Genomic DNA, 16,112 nt, shown 5'->3' with positions numbered 1-16,112 from the left:
GGTACATGGTGGTCATAAAGGGATGGACATGGTCAGAAACAATGCTCAGGTAGGCCGTGGCATTTAAACGATGCCCAATTGGCACTAAGGGGCCTAAAGTGTGCCAAGAAAACATCCCCCACACCATTACACCACCACCACCAGCCTGCACAGTGGTAACAAGGCATGATGGATCCATGTTCTCATTCTGTTTACGCCAAATTCTGACTCTACCATCTGAATGTCTCAACAGAGATCGAGACTCATCAGACCAGGCAACATTTTTCCAGTCTTCAACTGTCCAATTTTGGTGAGCTTGTGCAAATTGTAGCCTCTTTTTCCTATTTGTAGTGGAGATGAGTGGTACCCGGTGGGGTCTTCTGCTGTTGTAGCCCATCCGCCTCAAGGTTGTACGTGTTGTGGCTTCACAAATGCTTTGCTGCATACCTCGGTTGTAACGAGTGGTTATTTCAGTCAAAGTTGCTCTTCTATCAGCTTGAATCAGTCGGCCCATTCTCCTCTGACCTCTAACATCAACAAGGCATTTTCGCCCACAGGACTGCTGCATACTGGATGTTTTTCCCTTTTCACACCATTCTTTGTAAACCCTAGAAATGGTTGTGCGTGAAAATTCCAGTAACTGAGCAGATTGTGAAATACTCAGACCGGCCCGTCTGGCACCAACAACCATGCCACGCTCAAAATGCTTAAATCACCTTTCTTTCCCATTCAGACATTCAGTTTGGAGTTCAGGAGATTGTCTTGACCAGGACCACACCCCTAAATGCATTGAAGCAACTGCCATGTGATTGGTTGTTTAGATAATTGTATTAATGAGAAATTGAACAGGTGTTCCTAATAATCCTTTAGGTGAGTGTACACTATTACAGGTTTTACAGTGCATTTACAACTACTGCAAAAAAGTTAAGAACATTTAAATAAAACAATTGTTTCTCTCATTTCTGTTTAACAAGCTATAAAGTAAAATGTACTTGTCCGCTGAAGTCAAGTAATGAATAGCCATCTTTTACAGAGTAAAATAGGTCACCTTTATACTGTAATACTCACGAGGATTTAAATTACATGTATTAAGTGTTTTGGAAACTGTTTTGGTGGCAAGGAAAACATGTCTAAGTCTGCAGGGAAAGCAGTTGAAGCCCAAGCTATTCTTAGTTAAGAGATATTAAGTTTACCCCTGGGTATATGTTATTGAACAAGAAACGTAAGAGAACAGTAAGCTGATGAACCACAAGGTGGTGCAAGAGCCCTGTGGGCAGCATTAATTGAATCATAGAAGTTTAAGACAACCTGAAGTTCCTGTACTGTATTTTTTTATTTTAACCCAAAATTAATTTTTCATCAAAGTGTATATATTTTTTTTGTTCAAATGGTCACATACATACACTGCAATACAAACATGGACAATTTCCCCAAAAAATATTCCTAGAATTCTTAAATAAGTGCCTATTTTATGAGCTATTTTTCATGTTACCACAGCAGACTACTGAGTGTGGAAATTCCCGAAGCAGTCTACACCTAGTCTAATTCCACACTTTTTGCACTGTGTGTCCCACAGTTGTGAACCCTTCTCCAGCACAGCGCCTTCTCTTCTTGCTTTCAGTCGCAATGACAAAGTGTTCCATCATGTTAAATTGAATTGCATTGGACACCCGACCGTGTGTAACATGTGCATGTGATATTGATGGTCTCCCAGCTCCTAGGGGTGAGTTCTTGTACCTTATGCAGTTGGTTTTGACAATTTCCCACCTGAAGTCAAGCTATGGTATGTCCAATCCTGCCAACCAGTCCAAGATCCAAGAATTATGTACAGCAACATCAATCAGCCAAGTGAAGAGGGGCCACCACCCCTTCTCATTTCAACGTTCTCATCCATTCTGTCAAGTTCTCCCATATAGGCCTACTTGTATTGCCCTATGAGTAGGGGACATTGCACTTGGATTTTCTTAATTTCCTGGTTTGGGACTTCAGAGACCAAAATTCTACTTCAGGAAATAATCTGTTTATGGATTAAAGATCATCTTGAATCCAGGTGACCTTTTATCCAGAGTTTCATTCAGGCTCTCATCTCCCAAGCACTCCCCACTTGAAAAGATGACAAGATGTCAGGTGCTTCCTACTAAGGTTGTCAACCAAGCCTCCCTCCAAAACCAAATCCTTATCAGCAGAGTCATCATCTGATAGAACTGTTGGTTCAGGTTTAAAATCTGTACCCTCTACTACTGTCCAGCAGAGCAAGAACCTCTTTGCACTCAAGGTCAAGGTTCTGTAAATGGAGATTACTAAATTCAGGGATATTTAAAATCAATTGATTTTAATTTAAATATATATTTTTAATTTAAATAATACAATTCTAAATACATTTAAAATCAACAAAAATAAAAATAATGATTTGATGTGTTTTGAACCCGCCTAAACTTAGCCTGACCAAGTGTTAACGCATGTATTTACATGATACAAAATTGATTTATAAAGTATAAATTTAAGAAAAAAAAAGATTCATGTTATATTCTTAGACATGTTTTAGATGAAAAATAATTAATTTCATGGAAAAAAAAATCTACACAGAATATCACACATTTATTAGACCGATTGTGGCTCGGCTTGACTGGTGTCTCAGCAGGCAGTGATTGTCTTCAACTGTAAAAACTTTCTGGGAGGTGCCAAGAGCAACAATTTCTTTCCCTTAAACCATAACCTCAATAGTGAGTAATGAAAGCAAAATAAGACTTTTTCTTTTTAATATTCCTAATTTACTGGTGTTAAAATAAAAGCATGTTTTGTGTGACCATATGGTCACAATAGGTTAAAATGGGTTAAATCTTAAATTGTTACCATGTACTCGCACAGAGATCGAAAATAAACATACGTTTCTAAAAGGTGGCGGTTTTTAGATTAAATAAATAATAATCAAATTTAACTGTATATCATGATCTATACCGTGTTTTACCAATTACATCTAGAATACCGCTATATATGTTTTGGGCCACATTGCCCCACCTAGTCTATTGGGGCTGGACTGTTCTGCGAGTGCTAATTATATTGCTGACCACCTAAAGTCTTTTGGAAAATCAGTGCTGTAGATGTCCAAGTTGGTTTGTTGAAAATGGAATCAAAAAGCAACTTATTAGTGGTGGCCTGGGCTCCCCATGCCGGTAGGACTTGTTAAGTGGTAAGTGGATGGGTCGTGAACTCTGGACTACAGTGTTTATGGCCCCTTAGTCAAATCATCTGAACTAACCATCCCACCCTATAGTACAGTAAACATTTAACTAGTTTACTAAATATTTGTTCTCTTGTGAAATCATTGGCCGTAAGTGTAGGATTTTCACAAACCCTTCAAATGTGGCCTTCAGATCTTGTCAGAGCTTTGGTTGCATATATATTTACTTTTACTAAGTTTCCAGAAATACAGTATTTCAGACACTTTTGTATAACTTCTATTGTTTGTGTAAGGTAGCTTGATTTTGAGCTTTAATTGCCCTGTTTTCATCCCAATAGATCATTTAGTTTCTTCACCTAATCCTGACCTGGCTAGAACACCCATGAGAATGTGCCAATGTTTGTGTTTTAATAAATCATTGCTTAATTTGAATTGTGCATCTAATATTTACCCATGAGGTACAATTTTGGTCATGTATGATTTCAGTTTTTAAAACTGAGTTTTGATTAAAAACAAATACTGTAGATCTTAATTGCTGAAATGTCCATCTCCTATATGATTTGTTGCATTTATTACACTACAAGTTTCTTGTTTGTTTTGCATAATTTATAGATGAGTAAATGCCTTTGTAACTGAAATTATCACGTATACTAATTGCTGCAGTCAAATTGTATGTGTCAAGGTAAAGGATTTCTGTTTTAATCAATGAGTCTGGTATAGCAGCCTTAATCTATATGAAATAGCAATAAATGTAAGAAATGTATATTATTACGCAATCTTCTGATCGATACTTAGGTACTTAGTGATGAAAATCAAGGAAAGAACAGAAACCTGATTGATTCTTTGTTCTCTGAATCTTACATTTGAAATCTATATTAACTTCTAATAAATATGCACATTTTCTTTTAAGCTGTTTTTTCCAGTAAAATTAAATACAACTAGACTGTGAAGCTAAATACTGTTTATTAATATATTAAATGCACTATAAGTTACACTTGAAGACCTTTTATTGGCTGTATAGTGCTGAAACTAAGCAGACCCTTTTTTGCTAGCATACTCATCACCTCAACTTGTTGAATGATGTTGATAATATAGTATGAAACTGATTTTTGTTATTAAATTCCATCCATTAGAATATATATTAGTATATAGTAAATATCAGTATATTAAACAAAAATGCCAAAACCCTTGTTTTTTTTTATTTCTCACTTTACATTCCTATTCTCGCTCTCTTTCCCCTGTGATCTGTAAGCTGTGCTGGGCTGTATGCCTGTGTTTCAGTTTGATATTCAATAATATCACATGTAAAGCATTTGTTCAGACTGTTTAATTTAATCTCTCTACAGGCCCAAACACAGTGATAAAATGGATATCATTGCTGAATGATAGCCAGCATCGAGCAGAGTTTTTATCTGATACTTTTTGAAGCTCAATATCACAGGAACTCCAAACATGCCACAAACATTACGCTGATAGCCTTGTCTTGAATTCCAGTGGTGCAGAGACTAGATAGACTTCAATCCATCCAAGCAAGCCAACATAATAAAACATAATTTGGGCTAATCTGCCTGAAGAATGTTGTCTGTTTGAAGCTGACAGTCCCCTATCATATGTAGAAATAATTGCCTATTGACTAAAGCGAGGGAGTCTGTTGAAGTGGGCTTTTCTATGGCAAGCACCTTACAGGTGTTCTCTGTGGCAGACAATCTGTGCCTTGTTTGGGGGAGAGAAAAAAAAGTGAACACTGAAATCATGAAATAGATGGAAGCTTTACTGATCTTCCGTGGAATGCGACAAAAGAAACGGGGACCCTCAGGTCATGTTTGTGTGTAACCTGACTTAAAAGAGTTTAGTTCATTCCCTGTATTATGCAGGTTATGTTAATCCGGGGTCATTTAATAGCATGTTTTTATTCTCTGATGTCTCCTGAAAATATGTTCAGTGTAAAGACCAGATTTAATTAAGGCTGAATTTAGTGTAAAGGATATGATTGGTAAAAACATGTAAAATTTAAGTGAAATACAATAAAATAAAACAGTATTTATGTCTATTTAGTTGAACCAGATAATTCGGTTTATCTGACATTCACAATCAGGGAAACGTTTGTAAAATTCTTGATTAAAGATATGCATTAAAAGTGATGATAGAGTATCCGATGACAAGCATATGCGGCTCATTAGATGCATGTGTGCACTTTTACTGTATTATGTGAGTTTATAACTCTCACCAAACAAAGTTCATTTTTGTCTGGTTGATTTGGAAGCTCCTCAAAGGATGGGTAGGTTGACAGAGGTAGATGAAAGAGGTCTAGGAATGTGTGATCCCAGGCTGTTGGGTAGTGAAGTTGGGAGAAGATTACATTGCGACTACAAAACTATAAGAAGACTGTTACCAACAAGTTATATAAGGATAGTCAGTGTAGTAACTACTATACATTTGGCTTTATTAAGTTTAAAGTCATGTCCACTCCAAGTCTTTTTCATTGGCTACCACAGATAATAATCCAGGTAATTTATAAAACATGTGATAGGAAACTTTTGTTGGTTTGTTGGTCTTTATTTTTACAAAATGCAACTGAAATCGAGTAGCAACCTTGCAAGTGGCGGCACAAACATCACAGTATACTGAATGTGTATTAATAGTCATGAGCAGTCAAAAGGAGTTATATAAAACATTCACTTTTCTTGCACTTTCAATCATGTATACCCTTTCTAGCGGTAACTATGGAAACATGAGGCAGGATTAAATCAAAACTTTGACCCCCCTGCTAATAGCAAACTACAAACCTGTACATCATAGCGGTTACATTTATGATTAGAAGAAAGTGGCATTTAAATAAAAATGATGCCGCAACTGAGTACAGTCATGTAGTTTTCTATTAGCAGGTTGGTCAAAGTTTTTATTTAATCCCAGCCATGATTATTATAGTGTATCTGCTTCTTTGGAGCCTCGGATAAACAACGTAAATAACTAAGTTAAGTAAGGTAACTGAAGTTAAAGGTCAGAACAATTATAAAGGTTGTTTTCTTTTTGAAATGGATAATATTTGCATAAGCCAGTGTTTTATCTATAGCTTTTCAGGTTGGTTCATGATTGTGACCAGTTGTGTGCATAAAAAAATACAAGTTAGTTAAATACATGTCAGTGTGTTTGACTGATTGAATGATACATAGCAATGTTTACTGTGATATTAATTATGATGGAATTCTTTTTTCTTTTTTCCTTCTTTATTTAACATGCAACTTTTATTTGACATCTTGGTAGATTCATCAGCTTGTTGCTTTATATAGTCTAGATTTGTCTTCAAATGATACAAGAAAGTACATCACACGGTTGACACCAAAAAAAACCCAAAAAAACTAGTTTTTGTTGCCATGGAAAGTTCCAAAATCGAATTTCTTTGCGAGTTGTGAAAACATTAATTAGCTCCTAACTCTGCCACAATATTATCTCCTCAAGTGGAATTATGTTTCTTTCAAGAGCTTTGCACACTAATCACTTGAAAACCACAAAAGACAATATAGCTACAATTAAGAGGCAAAACAAAATTAAAAAAAACCACTCCAGTTTTGGAATAAAACCCTGATTATTTGTTGGAGGCTGCTTTTGTTTCTTACATTTTGTTCTGCATCAGTAGATATTGAAATTTGTAGTTCCTAATGCCAGCAATATATTCTTCTGTTATGAATACCTACAGTATCACTTGAATTTGTCACTGGGATTAACAGTACATAGCCTGTGGTGAAAGCTACAATGAAGTCAGCAATGTACTCATTTCTGATTTGTTAGAAGGTCTAAAAGATATGCTTACCCGTTAAAAATCAAGGGTTATTAAAACAATACGAGGACAAAATCAGTATGAAGAGATTGATTATTGTACTTTCTACACTAGGAATGCAGAGAAAAAAATCAATCAAAATTGTTTTACAAAATATGCCTAGTATGCACTGAGTTCTTGTTTTCTATTCTAATAAAATTTATCAATCCATTAAAGGGCAGACAAGTAAACAAAAATAAATTGTCATTTGTGTCATTTCATTAGTGTCATGTGAAATTACAATACAGTATTGACTTTTCCATGAATATTTTACCCTCAGTCACAATTTAACACGGACAAATTAAGATTAATATTGGCTTTGTATTTTTCATGAAAGTGCAATTTTTCTCTACAGATCCCTTGACTACATCAATAATAGTATTAAGTAACATGTTTATTTTGTATTACAAAAAATGAGAGGGCTCTCAAGAGATATTACACAATGTATTGATGCTTAATGAGCATTTTTAGTTGTCCTTGATTTTACTTATGTTTTAGATCAGATATCTCTTATAAGCCACTTTAAAGTGTCCCAGAGTGACCACTTCCATAAACATGTATATATCTGTGTATTATGTCTTTAGTTAATTTAGTTTTAATGGATTGTTTAATATTTCTATTTTTACACTGACATTTGATCTTATTTATAGTGTTGTCTTCATTCACCTGCATATCATTTATGTTATGCTAAGTTATGCTAGAAAATAAAATGGATAAAACACCAGAAGAACAACTTTATCAATAAATGTTTCAAGAGCTGTTCTCCAAGTTTGTGTGCCTCTCATAATATGTAGAATCACATAATACTGAAAACAATGACACATGAAACAAGACCTTAAAGCTGGTTGAATTTCTAAATTTGGGTAAAACTTCAAACATGATCAACTGAAAACCAGACAGTGGAACCAAAGGGGTGGTTAATTATGATTCTGAAGGAGAAACAGACTTTCTTTAAAAAGAAAATCTTCAACCAGTGTGCGCTACTTGTATTGATGCACAACCTTCATTCAAACAGAAAAAGGAATAAGTGATATAATTGCCAGGGTAAAGGAACAATGAGCTAGACACGTACCAAGAGATCCAAGCATTACTGGCCTGCATCTCAAGGGGAAGAAAAAGTCTAATAGGAATTCTGGGAAGATGACAAAATGAAATAAAAGAATTCCAGCTTGACGAGGATAGCCAAAGACCAAATTTCATGGAGATTTTGAAACTGGCAGTGGAATGACAAAGCCTGAAGACAAGGATATATTATAAACAGAATGCTTTGTGACTTTCGGTGGGAACATCTGACTGTAATCCTCTACAACCTTGAACATTTTATCTTACATTAAACATAAGAACATAATGGCATCATTCAAATGAATAAATGATAATAATCAAAATAAGCCCAGAATGAGAACAGACCCTTCGCCCCATTAGAGTTTCCTCAGGTCCTATTAGATTATGTCTGAATGTGTTAGTCTTCAACCAGAATATTCACTTTGGCATATATGCATGCATTTGCACAATTTATTAGTTAAACATGATCTGAGCAATACTGTTTACTTTATTCACCTTGAGAAAGGTTTGAGCCAGTTGAGATACCCGGGCTTGCACTTTATAAACGCAAGAAAGAATTCACTACTACAGCTATACAATCCGGAAAAGGAAAAAGATAAGAACCAGAGACTCAAAAATGTGATGATAATCAGAATGCTGGGCTGACTACGGAGAGTAAGTCACATTGCTTGGAAAATGACCTCTGCAATTGTGATAATTAATATGATGCAGACATTCTTAAACTTGTCTTTCATCGATAAGTAACTGTAATATTCTTACTACATGAAAAACTAGCAGAGCAGCTTTTTACTTTCATCATGTCGGTATGTCTTTATAGGACAATTTTGTAACATTGCCAACAATGCTGTTATTATGAAGACATACCGAGTGTGCTTTGGTTTCACAGGCCCTTATGCTGGAGCAAAAAACTATTGCACTGCACAACAAAACTAATGGTAAAACTTTGAAGTATACCATACTGTTTTACATACTTAAAAATAATTTCATTGATTTATATCAGCACAAATGAATGGATGTGTGCTTTTTCTGGATCATTACTGTAAGACTGTTATCTTAGAAAGCATTGACAGAAACATTTGAACAGTTGTTTCTTTTCTTTTTTTAAGGAAGCAAAAAATACATAGCACGGAAACAGTGTCTTTGAAGTTTTTTTTTTAATTAATTCCTCTCTGAATATCAGATCTTATAAACAAAAGAAACTACATGTACAAGACTATTATCTAAATATTAAATGCTTTTTGATCAGATGCTTGAGTTTTTAATGAAAATCAGCTGGGGTTTTGTTCATAGTTGTGAAGTCAATGAAGTCCACACAAAGGGGCACCTTCAGGATTAAAGAGATCAGCGTCCCTTGAAAACCAGGCCTGCCAATCAATGGGATATTTTAAAGGCAATTTTTATTAGTACGTGTTCTGCATTCTTTGCATGAACCTGGGGAAATTAATTAGGTTTCATTGGTGCAGCTTATTACAACAAAGGTACCTTTAAAAGAGAATATCTAAGTACCGTTCCTTGGAATACTTTAGTCTGCAGTAAGTTTATCTCCATGTATGTTAGTTGTTTTATGGAGCTTTCATGTTTTATTTATCTTAATTTCATATATCGAATTAAAAGGTGTCATGTGTGGAAAATGAAAACCTTAAAATAGACAGTCATAGATAGATAGATAGTCATTCAAACAAGAATACCAGTACCACAGTACACTAACTAAAGTTAAAATAATCAACATAAATCCTGTGCCACCTTTCCACATGAGTATGCGCTTTAACAAAATCTGTTAGCTGTGTTAAGTGCATTATCTCATACATTAACTAAAATACAGAGGATCTAATAATGCAATAATAAACTCGCTCTTCAAATATTCCAGTTAAGACTACCTATTTCTTATCAAAGACTCTTAACTAAGTCGACAAATAAACTGCCCTTTTTAACACTTTTTAACACCCTTTTATCCACATTAAACTGTCCTGTTGTTTTGTAATACCAAAACGTCACACACTAGAATGATGACATTAAAATCGTATTGAAATTCAAGCTTGTACACAATTACACGGGATGTAAAACATAAAATATGTTCTACTAAAAATGCAGTTGTCTTTTAAAATTAAAATCCATTGTTCAAATAAGAAATGGATTGGAAAGGTCCTGCAAATATAGTCTGCCCACACCGGGGATCAGAAGCATATACCTACAAGCCTTTTGTAATTATATCAAATCCCTGAAGTGTTTATGCATTGATTGGACTTGGAACATGGATGGTATACTTACACCACGTTAAATAATTCAAAGTATTTTTATGATTTCACTCCAATTTTGCATATTTCAGCAATTTTATATCTGTTGATATGTCTTATGTTTGATGAGTGTATGAGAGCAGATGAGGATCAAGCCCTTGGCACTGATGTCATTTGCACTGTACCCCAACCAGCTGATAAACAATTGTGCATTTCAGCGGTGAGCTTTCATCTTGCAAAAGTTGTGATATTGTCTTGCCATCTTCTAGGTCTGTCTGGGTTCCAGTGCAGCATTCCCATGGTTCAATAATGATTCATTCTTCTTGCTATGAGTCTATTCAAGCATACGCATTCCCATGCTTCTTTGGGTTATCTGTAGCTGTTTTTAATTTAATTTTAATGTGTTCGGGTTCCTAAGCGTTCAGTAAAACATGGCCAGCTGTTAAATATTTGACTTAACCTTTAACAATATATAAATCGAATGGGCCACATAAGTGTACCGCTTGAAAAATTTGGATCGCCTATTTCACAGAGGAATAGGAGGATAAATGTGCCACAGACGTTTTCATCTTTAACATTGACGAACAAAAGCAAATGTGTGTCATGATTCTTAGAAAATGGTTGCACAGGGGAAATTTATATGACACAGATAATGCTTTTCTCCAGAAAACAAAAAGAAACCAAGCTGAATGGAAATACTTATCTGAGCAGTAAGGTAGACTTGTGAAACACACTGAGACAACCCCAAGCAGACATACAGCATGAGGTGCATAAAAATTAAATTCCATTATGGATTAAATTAGGAAGAAATGTCATAATCCGTATTTTATTCCCCAGCTCCCCCAAACTAGAATTTAGGACTTCAACTAAAATACAAAACATTATTACCAACATACGAGTCACCATGGAGAAAATAAAGAATTTTAGTAGTGGGAAATAGAGCTACTACAAATACATTTTGAAAAAAGAGAAACACATATTGACTAAAATTTCCAGATAATTTGCAATTCATATTCTAACCTTATTTTGATAATTGAGAGCACTTAGGCTTCAAAGAGATTGAAGATTTGTTTAAATTGAAAGGTATAAATTACAACTTTGTTTATGCTTATGCTTCGGAGATTAACATATAAAAGAAACCGTGCAGATGTGTATGTGGAGGAAACTAATGTTCACTGTTTAATGTCACGTGTGGTTTATTAAGACTTATAGAGGACTTGAGTGGGTTTAAAACACATCCACTCCAATGGAAGGGAATGTTCATTTTCCACGGACATTGATAATTACCTACTTTGATGCAGAAATTACTTTCCCACCGATTATTTTCTAATTGAATACTGAAGATTCCTTGTCTTGCATTTGAATATCATACAATATTGAAATATTTGAAATTAGATATTGCATTTGACATTTGTCCAAAGGCACTATTTTAAACGAGGGGAAGTTTGTGTGTGTGTGATACCAACTGAACTATATTTGATTACATTGAATTGGAAGTGATTAAACTAGCTGTGGAGGCAGGCTTGTGTATTTTATTGGTTCCAAAAATTAAAATGTAAAGACTGACTGTTTTTTTTTTATTTAGTAATTTTTATTTACAAAGATCTTCATGAGTCTTAAGGAAAAGAATTGGACAGAAATGTGATTCCTTCAGTACTTGTTGATTCAGTACTTGTTAAACTGTTTAATAATCAAAAACAAGAATGTATTGTAAAGTTCTCAGAGATAAGAAATATGTTTGTATTCTTGATTCTTTGTTTCAATGTGTCCTGTTAAACTGCACAAAAGGGGAATTCAGTGCAGCTTCATTACAGAGACTCATTGCTACATCTCAGCAAAGAGGATTCATTATTATTGTAATATAATTGACAACTGTGAAACATGACATTAAAATGAATTTTAACTGTAAAATCCCCAAAACGGATGATCCTTTGTTGCCTGTCTGCTACACTGAGAGTACTCGTTTTTATTACCCCCCTGCCCTTCAATCCAGCTGAGGTTGTTTACTGGGTTCGCAGCCTTTTACTTTCCCAGTCATTGAATTCTGCAGCTAGTAATTATCCAGAAATCTCCATTTCCCCTCCATCTGTTCTCCCAGAATCGCTATCCATCCAGCTCTGTCAAGGCCTCTCTCCTGGTCTTGCCCCCTTATCACCAGCTCAGAAACCTGCCTTGGATCTCTGTCTAGTCATTTTCAATCAATTGCATGTATCTTATTGAATTATTATTATCATTGTTGTTGTTGTTGTTGTTATCACTACATGAACATAGATTTAATTCATGTATTACTATGTCACATAAAAAGGAGTATTTTTTAACCAAATGACACTTTTATAAAGAGACATTTTCCAAGTATTTAGCTTGTCTTTCATCTGGGGGCGCTGTCTTCTAATACACCACCAGTGGAGCTACAAGGTCACTTAGTGTATTGATAAATCACACGGCTGTGATTCCTTCCTGACAGCTCAAACTAACATCAAGCTGGATGGGAGAGAACAAAAGACCATCAAGCAGCCCTTTTCTTGACACTTTTATTCAATCACGGGCAGATTGCTTACGACAGCAATAGCAGCTGTTTTGTCTTCATCTTTCCACATTTGATAAAGCGTGTCAACTTGAATTTTTGTAAGTACTTCACTTCACCCCTACTGTGCAAACCACTGCAATTCAGCATATGCATTCCACATGAGCAGATCATCGAGTGGGTCAGGGTTTAATGATATCTCATTGAAGGTCATCTGTGATCTAAAAGGAAGTAGTGACAAAGCTACAAGCTGAAGGTCAAAGATAAGAACATGCACAGAGATATCTTAGATATGGACAAGAAAGTTAAACAATAGGGAAGGTAAGAGAGCATTGATTGTGTTGTTCTGTAAAGATTTTGTGATGGCTATTTTGGGAACACAATTTCCCAAACAAAATGTTTAACCTCTTCCTTAAAGGATGGAGTATACTAAGGAGAATATCAGAACATAGAACAACACTATTGTTTATTTTAAAAGTGGACCTTGAGTTAGATTTTCCATATCACTTTTTCCTTGACAAAATCAAGATTGCATTTACAGGTGTTCTTACAAACACAATGTGCCAGGAGCTGAAAGTACTTTATTCATTCATTAAAAGTACTGAAGAGAGACTTTATGATAATGCTCTTAAAGAGTATTGTTTTTAAAACTAACCAAAGTTCAGTGTTACTGAAGCAGTTGCAATCATCAAGGTCCATTCTAAGGATTAAATTTGACCTTATTGATACCTGGAAAAATAGAGCTAATTAAAATCTTTCAATTATACCTTATCTATAATATATGCAAAATGAGAGGTCTTAAATATGTAGCCTGCTCATCTGGGCCTGATTGCTTCCATAATATAATAATGCCCCTTGTTTGGATTAGTAAAAAAAAAATGTATTCTTAAAAGAATATATAACATCTGAAAATGACTGATGTTTTGATAAAAAGATTAGAAAATTTTCCCCTGAAAAAGATGTAAATACATTAGACACATCCAAAGGTATAAAAATGTACTGATTGTTATCTAAAATGTATGATAATTTTAAAATCCAAATTTGGATGGGAAACAAATATGGTTAAATTAGTAAGATTAACAAGTACATGTATTGTTAAGACATGTACAGTGTCGCTCTTCTTCTCTTATTCTCAAATTTAACCACTTTGAACATCATTCACTACAAAATGTGTTGTAAGTACCTTGTTCTTATGTTATGTGAAATATCGAATACAGTTACAAAGACTAAGCTGTCCTTTTTGCTTTAATGATGGAGAGAGCAAGTGACATGATAAAATCATCGTGTCACACATAATTGGTGCATGAAGTTATTATGTTGAATGTAAATCATTACTCAAGGTGAAAGTTTGTGTTGGCACAATTTCACCAGTGGATGGTGCTGAAAGACAGAAACCCAGATCATATAAAATGAAGTATTTGTATCATTAGGGCAGGTTAGTCTCTTGGCCATCTAGGAATGGAAACGTCTTTAATGGAAGGTCTTTGCTATTTTGTATGTTTTTATTTTTTATTATTGTTTCTGTTTTATTTTAATAGAAGCTGCACAAATACATGGAGATCCCATAAGATTGACTACACTTACAACTGTTTTTATTGAGGTAGAGCAGATCCCATAGCTGAACACAAATTAAAAGCACTAAACATAATTTAAAGAATGATCAAATTTATACAATTGATCACAGCAGTGGTTTTCAAACCAGTCCTGGAGTAGCCTCCGCCCTGCTGGTTTTTGTTCCAACTGAGGTCTTAATTGCTTAATTGAATCCTTAATTGACCTAACAAAGCAATATACAGTTAAATTAAGTAATTAAGACCTAGGTTGGAACAAAAACCAGCAGGGCAAGGGGTACTCCAGGACCAGTTTGAAAACCCATGGATCACAGTAAGGGATTTAAGTGAAACAGTATAAAAATATTGAAATGCAATGTCCAATATGAAACTAACATCAGGAAGTAGACTCTTTCTTTAAAAAAAAATAACACAAAGAAGTGTCAGTTCCCCTCAGACAATGTGTTCTATGTGCCATTAAAAAGTTGAAATTAACAGAATAAGTACCGCAGTTTGAAACCAAATATTCATTTGATTTAATGTGTGCAAGAACAAGATTAAATAATAAAACACATTATATGTGGTAATGTGGGAATTCTTTCATGATGACTACATATAATCAAATATTAAGATTGTGCTTTTAAAACTGATAAAAATGTTAAACCGATGGTGGTGGTGTTTTTGTTGTTTTTTGTTTTAAGGGGGTAAAGGACAATTCATTCAGAATTGTATTAATTCTTTCAATCTGAATTATAGTCACATTTTCAGCTTCAAGAGAGGAAGAGAAAATGTCTATTCTGAACAGGACGTGCAAAGTACAGTTGGAATGTTTACTATTATGAATAATTAATTCATTGATTGGTTAAGCAAAATATTACACTTAAGAATTTTAATTGTGATGAGACATCAGGGAATCTGTCTCCAAAAGAGCATGTTGAAAGAAACATTATTGCTGTCTTTGCAAATACTTATAGTTCTTTCTGTTGTTACACAATACTTGTCATGTTATTTAAAAGCAAATGGCAGTTAAATAAATAATTCCTTTTTTGTTTGCTAATAACGATTATGCCTAAAAACAGCAATTTGTATATAACTCTTTTTATGACCTGAATAAATGAAAAAAAATTATGCAGAATTTATCTCTCTGAGAATCTGTGTTCTTTTGAGAAGTGCACTTTCACAGCAAGAGGCATACAGCTGCAAGGGCAAAACTCACATCAAAGATAAAACTTAAATTGAAGCTTATTTCCCTGAAAAATAACTAATAAATAGTTACTGAGAAAATATGTAATGGTCTTGGTGGTATGTTGTTAAACTGAACCTTTAAAATAAGAATTAAAAAAAATGTAAGAAAAAATTGCCATGTATTGGTTCAAATAGTAACATTTATATATTTGCCTTTTCAAACAGAATGTAGCATCTTCTGTTGGGCACAGTTAAAACTGAAATCTGTTTCAAGGCCATTGTAACTGGAATATTGATATCTCACCTAAAACCATACTGTGTCCACAGACCTAAATGGTCCCTGGATCCCTGCATATTATTTATCTGTCATTGCACGACAAGTGTTATTCTTGTGAAATTTACACTAACAATACCTACAAATCAGAGATTAAATGACAACACACAGACAATAACCTAAAACTTCCACACCCACACTCAGAAGGTCACAGCTTGGACCGTTCACAACCTATACCGCTGTGTTATTATCGCTCAGTGACCTTATCGCTAATTTTAGTATCATCCAACCACTAGAAGGAGATAA

Source organism: Amia ocellicauda, chromosome 6, assembly GCF_036373705.1.
Source record: "Amia ocellicauda isolate fAmiCal2 chromosome 6, fAmiCal2.hap1, whole genome shotgun sequence".
In the NCBI taxonomy this organism is placed as follows: Eukaryota; Metazoa; Chordata; class Actinopteri; order Amiiformes; family Amiidae; genus Amia; species Amia ocellicauda.
This window is presented reverse-complemented; position numbering follows the sequence as displayed.